Source organism: Zea mays, chromosome 6, assembly GCF_902167145.1.
Source record: "Zea mays cultivar B73 chromosome 6, Zm-B73-REFERENCE-NAM-5.0, whole genome shotgun sequence".
In the NCBI taxonomy this organism is placed as follows: domain Eukaryota; kingdom Viridiplantae; phylum Streptophyta; class Magnoliopsida; order Poales; family Poaceae; genus Zea; species Zea mays.
Window position 1 is genome coordinate 54,046,896 of NC_050101.1, and position 14,096 is coordinate 54,060,991.

The following is a 14,096-nucleotide window of genomic DNA, read 5'->3' on the forward strand; positions in this document are numbered from 1 at the left end:
TCATGTTAGCACCGAGAACCAGCTAGCCGATATCTTTACCAAGCCTCTAGATGAGAAGACCTTTTGCAGGCTGCGTAGTGAGCTAAATGTCTTAGATTCGCGGAACTTGGATTGAATTGTAGCATACATGTGTTTATGCATTTGATCAGGTTCATTCTGCATTTTGTTGCTTATTGTGGTGCTCAAGTTGTACCAACACTCCCTGGACCTCACAAGTCCGTTGCAAAGTGATGCACATGTTTAGGGGGAGATGTTTTACAACTTGACCCTTTGAGACTAACCATTTGCTTGAGTTTGCTTGATTTAGTCTCGAAGGAGGATTGAAAGGGAAAAGGTGGACTTGGACCATGAAAGACTTCCACTGCACTTCGATGAGAGGGTAACTAATTCCAAGTTCATCTCATGAAATCTTATTGCCATTTGCTCTTAATTGAAGACTTTGGTGAGGCAATGGGGTTAAAAGGCCAAGATTGATCCCGTTTTGGTGCTTGATGCCAAAGGGGGAGAAAATAAAGGCCAAAGCGATAAATGGATCAGCTACCACTTGAGAGATTTTGAAAATAGTAGGATAGAGTTTTTGTTTTGTCAAAAGCTTTTATTGTCTCTTATTGTCTCTATTGTCAAAAGTTGGCTTCTTGTGGGGAAAAGTATTGAGTATGGGAAATAGGGGGAGTTTTTGAAATCTTTGATCAATCTCTTTTGGAATGACTCTCTTTATACTTCAACATATGTGTTTGACTTAGAGATAGAGATTTGAGTTTGATTTGCAAAAACAAACCAAGTGGTGGCAAAGGATGATCCATATATGTCAAAATTGAATAAAACCAATTTGAGTTTTTATTTGAAGTGATTTTGCACTTGTGCTATCTACTTTATGTTGTGTTGGCATAAATCACCAAAAAGGGGGAGATTGAAAGGGAAATGTGCCTTTGGGCCATTTCTAAGTATTTTGGTGATTGAGTGCAAACACAAGTGCTTAAATGTGAAAATATGCCCAAGGATGAACAAAGTGCAAATCACAAGTTAAGGTATGTTTCTAAGCCTTAGTACATTGGTTTTGTGTACTAATATATTTGTCTAAGTGTTAGAAACAGATAGAAGAAGAGAAGAGAAGACTTGGCTGTGTACAGCCAAGGGGCTGCTTCGGTCGGGGGCACCGGACTGTCCGGTGGTGCACCGGACAGTGTCCGGTGCGCCAGGCTGCCTCGGCCGAAGAGGCCGCTCTCGGGTTTTTCTCCGGCGACTTCGGCTAAAATTCACCGGACTGTCCGGTGTGCACCGGACTGTCCGGTGAGCTAACGGTCGGCCGGGCCAACGGTCGGCCGCGCGATCGGCGCGCGACACGTGGCCGAGCCAACCGTCGGAAGGAAGCACCGGACTGTCCGGTGTGCACCGGACTGTCCGGTGCGCCAGATCTGCAACGGTCGGCAACGGTTGGCTTCGCTTTTTATGGAAACAAATCGGGCACCGGACAGTGTCCGGTGTGCACCGGACTGTCCGGTGCGCCACGAGACAGAAGGCAAAGATGGCCTTCCAGATTTGTTCCCAACGGCTCCTAGCTGCCTTGGGGCTATAAAAGGGACCCCTTGGCGCATGGAGGAGCACACCAAGCATTCCTTGAGCACTCTTGATCACTCACACATCAATCTCGCGCACTTGTTCGACATTCTAGTGATTTGAGCTCCGTTCTAGTGTGCTAGTCTTTTGAGCTCAAGTCTGGGTCTTGTGTGTGCGTATTCGCTGTGATCTTTGTGTCGTGTGTGAGTTGCTAATCCCTCCCTTGCTCTGTGATTCTCTGTGAACATCTTTTGTAAGGGCGAGAGGCTCCAAGTTGTGGAGATTCCTCGCAAACGGGATTAAGAAAAGAAAAGCAAGAACACCGTGGTATTCAAGTTGATCATTGGATCACTTGAGAGGAGTTGAGTGCAACTCTCGTCCGTTGGGACGCCACAACGTGGAGTAGGCAAGTTTTGTACTTGGCCGAACCACGGGATAACCACTGTGTCATCTCTGTGATTGGATTCTTGTGGTTATTGTGTTTTGACTCCTCTCTAGCCACTTGGCATAACTGTGCTAACGCCTAATTAAGTTTTGTGGCTATAAGTTTAAGTATTTACAGGATCACCTATTCACCCCCCCCCCCTCTAGGTGCTCTCAATTAGTGCATAAGCTTTAACCCCCCCCCTCGCGAGACCTTTCCCGTTTCCTTCTAACCATAATGAATGTGATATCGAATGTCATACTTGATGCATATTCACTTTAATGGTTCCCTTGTATGATGTACTGTTTGTTTCCCAATTTGAATGAATGAATGTATGTATGCTTGCAATCGCATAGAGAACGATCCGGTCAAAGAGCCCGAGGAACTCGCAGGAGAAGCCCCTAAGCAGCAGTCGGTTGGTGGAGGCAAGTGTCCTTGACCTATCTCTGTCCTATTCATTCTTTAATTCACCCCCCGCATTACACATTTATACCTAAGGATTGACTAGCTTTTGTTATCCATGTCCTTGATTACCTATTTGGGTTGGATTATTATTGCCTAGCTTTATGCTATTGCTTAACTCTAATTAATGAACATGATGAGATTATCTATGATACGCTGTTTTCCCTTCTCTTATTATGATGTTGTACTTGTGGTCTTCAAGGGGGCTCGAGCGGTTTCTCGAGTGCCTCTCCGTAAGGACCTGTTCTATGGATGACCGCCCGGGAAAACAGTGCAACCATGAGGGTGGAATGGGGTGCCCTTAGCTGAATAATTAGAGGATCCGGGGTGTAGTTCACTTCGCCGTCGTGCCGTCAATGGGGCTCGGTGTATGCGGCTCGCTCTGCCAAGGTTGATTTGTCCCTTGGGGAGGAGTGTGGTACATTTAGGAAACCTAACGGGCGGCTACAGCCCCGGGGAATCTTTGTAAAGGCTACGTAGTGAAACCCTGCCTATTCACCTTGGTAGTGTTTAAGGGTTTGATCGGCCCGAGGCAAAAGGGAATCACGGCTTGTGGGTAAAGTGCACAACCTCTGCAGAGTGTTATGAAACTGATATATCAGCCGTGCTCACGGTTATGAGTGGCCAAGGGAGCTCCAGTGATTAGTGGTACTTGATCAGAGACATTATGGTACAGGTGGTTATGAGATCGATGGTTCTGGTTATGTCTATGGTGCTGGTAAGTGGTATTCTTTCCGTTTGGAAAGGGTACATCGGGCTAATAACTTGGGTTAATGCTAAAACTTGGCTTTCTCTACTAGTAATAATAATCTGACCAACTAAAAGCAACTGCTTGACTTATCCCCACATAAAGCTAGTCCACTACAGCCAAACAGGATACTTGCTGAGTATGTTGATGTGTACTCACCCTTGCTCTACACACCAAACCCCCCATCCCCAGGTTGTCAGCATTGCAACCACTGCTCAGGCGAAGATGAAGCTGTGGAAGGAGACTTCCAGGAGTTCCAAGACTACGACGAGTTCTAGGCGTGGGTTAGCGGCAACCCCCAGTCGGCTGCCTGTGAAGGCCTCGTTTATCTACGTTTCTTTTCCGCACTTTGATTTATTGTAAGAACTATATGGACGTCTCAGACGTATGATGTAATCGACTATTACTTCCCTTTTAATACTATTTTGAGCACTGTGTGATGATGTCCATGTTATGTAACTGCTGTGTACGTGAATAACTGATCCTGGCACGTACATGGTTCGCATTCAGTTTGCCTTCTAAAACCGGGTGTGACAGCGACTTTCAACGTCGCTACGAGATCGTGGGTTAGCGAACCACTAAAATCAGAGTTATGGTTATCGAGTTATGATTTATGGAAGATCTATGTGGTTGGAATATTAAATTGAATTATAAATTGTTTATTCTACAATATATGAGAAAAATATATTCTGAATAACTAATCCAACTTTAATCTAGATTATAATTTGATTAGGGATTACCTATTACCCAGATTATATATAGAGAGATTAACCTAGATTACTGGAGTTAATCTAGTAGACAAAGGATAAATAAATATCTAACTATAAAAGTATGTGTTATGGTATAATTAATGTTGTTACTACATGAACAATATCTTTATGAAGCTAACGCAACTTGAACGGATTGAAACAGAGTTAAAATGAATTAATTATAATTTTCTGAAGTTTTAAGTGGTAGATACAAAACAAATCAAGCGCATAAATTTAACCATATGTTTCATACTAAAATAAGGTTACTAGATAATAAACGATATTAAAACAAAATTAATGCCACTGGAATGAATCAATTTGGAGTTAAAATGAATTAAATATGAATTATACAAGTTTCTGGAATTATTTTTGTATTAAAATCATTTTCTAAATTTTATTATCTGATTTTCTCTGTTTCCTGGTTGCGTGCAATAATACAGTGAGACACGAGGGAAAATTCAAAAGATCTACAAGACTCTGGCTACACCCGCACGAGGATCGCGGGTTGATAAACTATTAATGCAGGGTCTCGTTTGCAAACTAGGCACGACGAAGGGGTACGGTGCATTATGGGCCGTCAGATCGCCCATCAAGCGCCCAGATTAGATCATTCTTCTTAAATGCTCCCACACTCTCAACCGGCCGTTGGATCATAAATCGATGGCACCGATTAGGTCTTCTTACCGTTACGAGACCAGGTCCATCCGATCCCCATCCCATGGATCACATTCGATAGAGTGAAGAGGTATGCTTCAGCTTGATCTCCACCGTCCAGTGATAGATCGACGGGCCAGGACCTTCCATCCTCCTCTACTCACCAACCAAAGCTCACACATGCGGCGCAGGTCACCCTGCGGTGGCGCCATTGCCGTGGCCCAGAAGTTCACGCTTAAACACCAAAATTCCAAATCGCCCGCAGTCACGCAAAGGAAATGGCAGGGAGGACTACGCGGAGAGTTTCTTACCGTGAGTCGTGCGCACCGAGGCTTGGTCCAGTCGGGGTTGTGGGCTTGTGGCACCGCGGAAAGACCCGCACCGGCAAGGAAACTCCATGGTCTGAGGCTGCCCACGTCGAATTTGGGTTTCACAAAGCCTCCACGCACGGCCTTGCATCACCCCTGGAAAGTCTTCTAGGCGATTCCCAAGGATCAAGCACTGGTGTAGGCATGCCGTGGTGCGTCGCCCGCCACTGGTAATGGTTTCCTCACGGAAAGAGGCAAGCGATCCATCAGGCTAGCACCATCGGCATTGGCGAGAGGGTGGATGACGCATTTTATGCCCCCGCAGGCGGACTCTGCCCCGAGGAAACACGGCTGAGGGGATAGAGGTCAGATACGACATACGAGATGAGGATCCTAGGCGCAATCTGCGTTGAGTCTATTGCTGTTTGTGTTCGCTACAGAGGTAGAGGATCACCCTGTGCACCAGACCCCACGAGGCAGCGAGTGACGAGACTGGTTTAGGTGTGCATGTGGTTACTTGCAACCGGGGCCCGTAGGTCGGTGCCACGGCGGAGCGCGCGATGCGCGTGCGCAACACAGACAGAGACTGGCGAGAGGGCCCCGCCTATCAGTGAGAACATGGGGAAATGGCTGCTGGGCCGGCTGGCCAGAAAAAATTGGGCCGAGGAGTGTGGGCCGGCTGGGCGAGCTTCGGACAGGGATTTGGCCCAATCGACCAGTTCATCCCACCCTTTTATTTTTGCCATTTCATTTTCTGTTTGTTTGTAATCTTCAAACATCAAATTGAATCTAGTATTAAAATTGACACTCAAATTTTTAAATGCACAAACAAAAATCCAACATGATGCAAAGCACATATTTGTTTATTATTATATTCCTCTAAAAATTTCTTCATACAAACTTAATAAATAATGAACCATACAATAATTAAGGACCCTGTATTTATTTATTTGTCATTTGACTAATTTTATTCCATTAATTGAATATGCGCAAATCAAATGATCTCCAAAGGATCCATAATCCTAAAACCCTACACAATAATATTTATTCATTTACATCATTATTTTTTTCTGGTACAAATTTTGGGCTTTACAGCGCCCGCCCGCGCTCGCTCGCCGGTCTAATCTCAGCCGTTGATCCGAGATCCAACAGTCAAGGGAGCCCGATACCCCTTCGATTGGTTGTTTTGTAAAAGAAACTCTCGGTTCCCTGGAATTAGAACTCACAGTCCAGTTTTCTTGCACCTGGGTCCCTAGTTTCTTGCAGAGAGACCCCTAGGCTTTATTTTAATAGCATAAATAGGTTTAATTTAGGGTTTTTGAATTCCAAAACTTGTAAATTCCAAATCTTTTGCATATGAACTCCAAACTGGGTGGTTCAAATTGCATAATATTCATAATGTTATTCTCTATCTATTTAAATGGTATTCATTCACTGTTTTCATGTCTTAATTTTATGGTTAGTCTCTAGGTTAATTTTATGTTATTGAATATTTATTAGAAGTAAAATTAAAGATGAAACCCTAGTGAATATTCATGTGCTCACATTTGTGGACCCAATCTCATTTAATGTAACCCCATCCCTGGAATAAGTTTACTTAAGTAATGTAATTTTCTGAGATAGACTTAGTCAGAGAACAATAGACCACTAGGTATATTAATCTACCCTAGAACCCAGATTTTACCTGTGTGCCTGTAGCTTTTATTGAACCTATGTTCACTCTGTTGCATATGTTTGGTGTACTGTTCTTTTGTCATTCTCCAAGTGTGATGAATGAATGATTGTTTTGCGTAGACAACGAGCAGTCCAAGGTTTTCGAGTGTGTTGCAGGAGACTTTCTCTAAGCAACAACCTGGTGAAGGCAAGTGTCATCTGACCCATTACATCATATTTACTTTATAATTCATTGTCCCACATACTATGAACAACCTAAGGATTGACTAGTATTCTGTTTTCCTGTCCTTGTTTACCCTTTGGGAATTGGTTACTATGTTTAGTATCATGCTATTTCTTTACTTTAATCAATGAACATGATGAGAACATTTATGATACGATGATGCTATCTTGATTATGATGATGAACATGTGATACTTTAGGGGGATCGGGCTGTTTCTCGAGTACCTCTCCGTAAGGACCTATTCGCTGGATGACCACCCGAGAAAATAGTACAACCATGAGGGTGGAATGGGATGTCCTTAGCTGATTAATTGGAGGAACTTGGGGGTGTAGTTGGCTTTGTTGTTGTGTCGTCAATGGGGGCCGGGGCATAGTGCTTGCTCTGCTAAGGATGGGTGCCGAGGTTCATTCGATTTAGTTTTGTTAGTCACCCACCTTAGTGAGGAGTACTGTTTTTGTATGAGTGGTGAAACCTAATAGGCAACTACATACCAAGGGAACCTTTATAAAGGCTACATAGTGAATCCCTGGTCATTCACCTCGGTAGTGAAGATTGGGACTGTACAACCCAGGTTGGGAAGGGATCACGACTCGTGGGTAAAGAGTGCAACCTCTACAGAGTGTTAGAAATTGGTATATCAACCGTGCTCATGGTTAAGAGCAGCCTTGGGAGCTCCTTTGATTAGAGTAACTCTGGATACTTTTATGATGATGCTTAATGATGATGATAATATCTATGGTAGTTGGTATTTCCTCTTGGAGGGAGTGCCATTTGGGTAATAACTCGAGATTATTGATAAAACTTGGCTTTTCTACTAGTAATAAATACTTGACCAACTAAAAGCAACTGCTTAAGGTTAACCCCACATACAGCTAGTCCACTTTAGCCAAACGGGACATTTGCACAGTACATTGATGTGTACTCACCCTTGCTTAAAAACACCAAACCCCAAGTTGTCCCCATTGCAACCAGTGCTCAAGAGAAGATGGAGGCAACACGCAGGACTTTTAGGATTTTCAGGACTTCGATGAGTTCTAGATTATATTAGTGGCAAACCCCCAGTCAGCTGCATGTGAAGGCCTTATCGTACTATGTTTCGTATTTGCACTTTGATTATGACTTAAGTACTCCCTGGATGTCTTGGACATCGTGATGTAATAAAGTACTTATTTCCACTATTTTTTAGCAATGTGTGATGGTGTCCAACTATGTAATCGCTGTGTACATGAATTTCTGATCCTGTCACGTACATGGTTCGCATTCTGTTTACCTTCTAAAACCGGGTGTGACAGTGGGCATGGTCGCTGATGGGGTAGGGTCCTTCTCATCCCAGTATGTTAAACCAAGTCTTAGGAAACCTAATCTGTCTTGTTTGGGGTTGGTTAAGGTTCTGAAGGGTTTGTGTCTGCTTATGAGCTTGAAAGGGATTTCAGCTTTCTCTTTCCTTGGGGCAGAATCTGGAACGCAAAAAATGTCAAGCAGGATATGTGATGCATTTTCTGTCTCAAGAGAAGCTAGATGAGTTGGTCAGTTTACAAAGCTCAAAACGAAGATGTCCGGAGCGAAAAATCATGGTGTTGCCCTGGAACAGTCAGGCTAACACAAAGGCAAGGTTGCATACAGTTTGGATGAGTGCTGAGAATGTGCCTGACGAGTTAAGAAACTACCAGGCTATCTGTGAGTTGGGATCTGTGTTGGGAGTACTTGAGGAAGTTGATTTAGAATCTCTAGAACTGTCAAAATCGGTCAAGTTTAAGGTTCATGTTAACAACATTAACATGATTCCAAAAACTGTGGAAGTGGGAGTCAAGCATTTTCCGTTTGATGTATTTTTAAAGTAGATTAAATTTTGGAAGAGGGGTGGAATAATGAGAATTTGAACCTCGGTAAGAGAGTGAAGTGCAATACATATGGATCTGAAGGTTCTATGTCTAATTCAAAAAGGAAAAGTCAGAAAGGAGGAGTCTATTGATGGCAAGGAGAAGAAAGGGTTGAAACTTCTGCTCGTAAAGGTCCTACTTGAAAAACTGGTACTGTTACCGAGAGTGATGGTTGAAAGACAATTCACAAAGCGGTCAAAGCTATTGTAAACCCTAAATAGGGCATTAAGGAAGTTAGTTAATTCTTCTATTATTTGAGGAATAATATTAGCATTTATTTGAAATTGTGTTCTATTATTGAGACATGTTACTTTTAATAAATGCGAAATAAATATATGAAGATAAAATAATGTTGCATTTGTGATGGTATTTTAGTTGTGCTTTTTGAAACTGAACTTGGAGACCAAAACTGGAATTTGAATTCAAATTGGAAATCTAAAATTAGGAAAAGAAAAGAAAAGAAAATGAGAAAAATAAAAGAACTCTGAAGACCGGCTGGGCCGAAACCCTTCCTGGCCAATTTCCCTTTTTCCTCCACGCTATCAGCCCAGGATGGAAATGATGTGCTGACAAGCGGGCCTCGCCTGTCAGCCAGCATCTCCACACCCTGATACGTGCGCGAACTGAGCCATGGTCGTTGACAATCGGGCCCCGGGTCTATTTCCCTACGTTCTCTCTTGGCTCACTGGCGCGCAGGCCCTGGTCGCCTGAAGGCTGAAGCTTTCCTTTTCCCCACATGGATCTCAACAACCGGCGCGCGCTCATCGGCAACAGCACCACCAACCTCGCTGGGTGCGTTTGGTTACAATGACAGGACGGGATGGGATGAGACGATCTCTCAAATTAGGTTGTTTGGTTCTGGGTCAAGGGTTAGGACAGGACTATCCAGTGTTGTCCCCTGTTGTCCCTCAAAATTGGAGGGACGAGAGAGGACGACAGGGATGTCCCTGTCCTGGCTGTCCCGCAACCAAACGGACCCTAAAACTGAGGGGAGGACCTCTTCTATTTCCCTCTCACCCGCCTACGACTTTGTGCCCATCTCCATAGCCACTAATTGTCGTCGTGCGTCTGCTCCTCGTCGTGGCCAGCCCGTCCCGATCAACGTCGCCGGTAAGTAACTGCATACCTTAGTTCCTGATTAGCTCAGCTTCGATTTGTGCCTATCGGATTGGGGTTTGGTGCAACAGAAGCCGCTTGGGCTGTTGGCTAGTGGGGGCGGGGCACATTAAATCCTGACCCTTGGATCAGGATCGGGCGGGTCATATCATGCACCGGTTCAATTTTAGGTGAAACTAATCCTGACCGAAGGCATGAAATCCAACAACCGGAAACAAAACTTACCCATTTGGCATAGCAGTTTTGCATATGAACCCCTGGAATGTACCGAAAATTATCCACAGTCCCTCGTAGTGAAAAGACCATTATGATTGGGCCCTGTTTATTTCAAACTGAGCCCTACCTTTACTGTTAATTATGTCCACAGTCTATGAATATCTAGATATGGATAAAATTAATTCAAAATTGATTTTTAATGCCAAAGTAAATCTAAAAACCTTAGAAAATTCATAACTAATTCATTTTAACTCCTTTTTACTCGTTCCAGTTGTGTTAGCTTCGTAATAAAATTATCTACATGTTAACAGTACACATTGTGGCATCTCACATACTTTTATAATTAGATATCTATTTAGCTTGTGTTTATTTGACTAACTTATAGTAAGGATTTAATTGGCTCATAATTGTTGTTTGACAAAATTAAGATTTATAATCAAGTTGTGACCTAGAATATATTAGTTACCACTGTTTAATATATTTCTCACATGAATTATAATAACATGGGAGTCATATTTACTATTTAATCACCTACACATTGGAAAATCATATCTTATTCATTTTAACTCCGATTTTAGTGGTTCTCGAACCTACAATATCGTAGCAACGCATAGATCATTATTATGCAGTTTGTGCTCATGTTTGTTGTGATGTTAATTTCTCCTATACCATGTTTGTTTGTATTGTTGCGAGTAAACGAGCAAGTGACTGAGGAATCCGATACTCAGAAGGTGGAAATACTGAGCAATAGCTTTTTAAAGGCAAGTTATGCCCTTGAGCACTCTTCTTTACCCAATAATGTTCTAATTAATTACTATGGCATGCTCAGGTTAATTTTGATGGGACCTAATAGGTTACCCTAGTTTGATCTACTTTACACCTTGCTTGCCACTAAACTTTTGGGTAGTATCTACTATTGCTCTATGTGGTTTTGGGTGTTAAGATACAATTTATTCATGATCATGCTATTTATTGTCAATGGATTACTTTTTGTTCATGATAAAAAGATTATTATGTTAATTGGAACATGGAGCGACCACCCCGGAAAACAGTGCTACCACAAGGGTGGAATGGGACGTCCTTGGCTGATTAATTAGGAAAGCTAGTGTGAGTTAACCTTTTCCCAAAAGGGGCAAGCGAGGTGGAGGATGCAGGTGTAGGGAGGTCCTCGAGACGGATTGTCTGTTTAGCTTTTCGGACGAGGGATTCCTATACCGCTTTTGGCCCAGAAACTGTAGCGTGTTCTCTCCTCTAGTGGAACTTTGTAAAAGCCTTGTAGTGTACCCTCGCCTACTCACCTTGGCAGTGTTTAAGGGTCCGATCAACCCGAGGTGACTAAGGGAACACGACTTGTGGGTGAAGATGTGCAACCTTTATAAAGTGTAAAACTGGTATATCAGCCATGCTCACGGTCAAGAGCGACTCAGACCCTCACATGAGTAAATTATGGAATTAAACTTATTTGGTCATTTGCATCACATTGTGGGTTTTATTTTTAATTTGATCTATTATTTAATTAGGATGGTATTTACTTATACATAGTAACTGCTAATAAAATTTGACCAACTTATTAAAAGCAATGTTGTGCCTTAACCATTATTTGTTGATCAGCCTTACACTATATATGAGCCCCCACCGTAAGTGAGCTCATGCACATTATTGTCCACACATGTTGAGCGATGAACTTCTGTGAGCTCACTCTTGCAATAAAACTCCCCCCACAGGTGGAGAGAAGGTGGCCTCGGAGGAAGACTACTATGAGGAGTTCGACGAGGTCTAGGTGTCGTCTCCCAGTCAGCTTGTTGGCGCTAAGGGAAAATAATTTTATTATTCTTTTTATTATCATTTATTATGTAATATATTTCATTATGTAATAAATATTGTGACATTTGTTTCTATACACTGAGTCATTATATGTGTTGATCTTATTTGACGCACATATGAAACGCACCCAGGTTTGCCCCTTAAATCCGGGTGTGACAGCTATGCAGTGCAATGAAGAAGATAGTGGTGGTCAGGTTAACCTGGAGTTTAGTGATGAGGACCTTCTTAGTTCTCAGGAATTGTCCGAGTTGGCTAAAAGTGTGGGTGTCAATCTGCAGGGCTCACAAGAAAGTGGGAATGAAAATTCCAAAACTGGAGACACTGGTGATGGTGCTATTGTGTCACAACTGGGTTCCGGGGCACCGAGGCCTGGGCGCAAAACGAATGTCACATCTTTACTGTATAATAGGAGTTCTGTACAAACTAAATAAATAATTACATCATAAGGAGACAACGATCCAGCAACCCAAAGTTGACTGGGAGACGACGACCTAGACCTCTCACGAACTCATCACAACATTCTCCATGCGCCTCACCCTGCAGTACCTGTTCTTGACCTGTGGGGGGTGTGAGACAGCAAGAGTGAGCTCACATACGTTCATCGCTCAACAAGTTGTGGGGAATAATGTGTATGAACTTGCCAAAGGTGGGAGCTCATGTGAAGTGTAAGGTTTACCAAAGAGGATGGTTAAAGCTGAGCATTGCTTTTAAAGTTGGTCAAAATTTTATTAGAAATTACTAAGTATAAGTAGATACCAACCCAATTAAGTAGTAGAACAAAAGTGATAACAACACCTGCGAAGCAATGCATATGCCAAATTGAATTTAGTTCCATAAATTACTCATGTGAGGGTCCGAGCTGCTTATGACCTTGAGCACGACTGATATACCGGTTTTACACTCTGCAGAGGTTGCACATCTTTACCCACAAGTCATGTTACCCATCTGCCAAGGGATCGCGACTTCCCATACACCTCTACCGAGGAGGCGAGGCAGGGTAACACTACGAGGCCTTTACAAAGTTCCACAAGCTTCAGGAAATCCGCTACAATTTCTAGGAAGCTCCAATGCAGGGACCCTTCGCCTGATTGCCATCGCAGCAAAATGAACCCAAGGTCCTCCCTACACTGATCACTCCCCTACTGCCCTTGCCCCTTTCGGGTAAGGTAGTCCTCCACTAGCTTTCCTAATTAGTCAGCCAAGGGCGTCCTATACCATCCTTGTGGTAGCACTGTTTTCCCGGGTGGTCGCTCCATGTTCCAATTAACATAATGATCTTATCGTCAACAGTAAATAACAAACTGATAATAAAAGTATGATCATGAATAATGTGTATCTCCATACCCAAAACCACATAAAGCAATAGCATGTACTACCTAAAAATTCAGTGGTAAACAAGGTATAAAGATAGCCAAACTAGGGTAACCTATTGGGTCCCATCAAAATTAACCTATGTAGATCATTATGATTAATAAGAACATGATTGGGTAAAAAGAAGTGATCAAAGGCACAACTTGCCTAGACTCGACATAATCTTGTTGTCCAGATGCTACCCAAAAGTTGGGCGTTAGGTTCCTCGTCACCTCGCCTCTACTCGTAACAATACGTAAAATCAAGCAAATAATGGACATAGTAACATTACACCAAAGCATAAGAATAATCTGTGTGGGAGTATTCTACGCGTGGTTACGAGGTCGTAGGTTCAAGAACTACTAAATTCGGAGTTAAAACGAAGAACTTATGAATAACACGACATTTTAGGTACAATAAATCTAATAGATGGGACCTAACAGATATTGCATTTAACTAAGCAGATATTAAATTCAAATAATTCAGTTGGTATTAATAACTTTAACAATTATTTATAAAATATGTAGGTTACAACTATAAATTAGATTAACTAGATTGTTTAGCTAATTAACATTAATCAAATAAATTATTAATTAATTATCTAAAACATGTGGTATGATTAAAACAATGGTATTGCTATGTACGCAAAAATAAATATGAACCTAACACAACTTGAATGAAATAAATCAGACGTCTAACACAAAATATATCACATGTTTAATAAATTAGTAGGACTGCACAAAAATAGTTGACTTAACGCGATCTGATTGGCTAGATCGGGGTCATATAAAGAATTATATTAAGGCGGTAAGGGGTAGGCTGCCATTTCGTGTTCTGCCATTTCTATTCTCCGCACTGTCTTTCTCATCCCCCCTCCCCGCAAATCCCATTCCCATTCCCACGTGCATCCC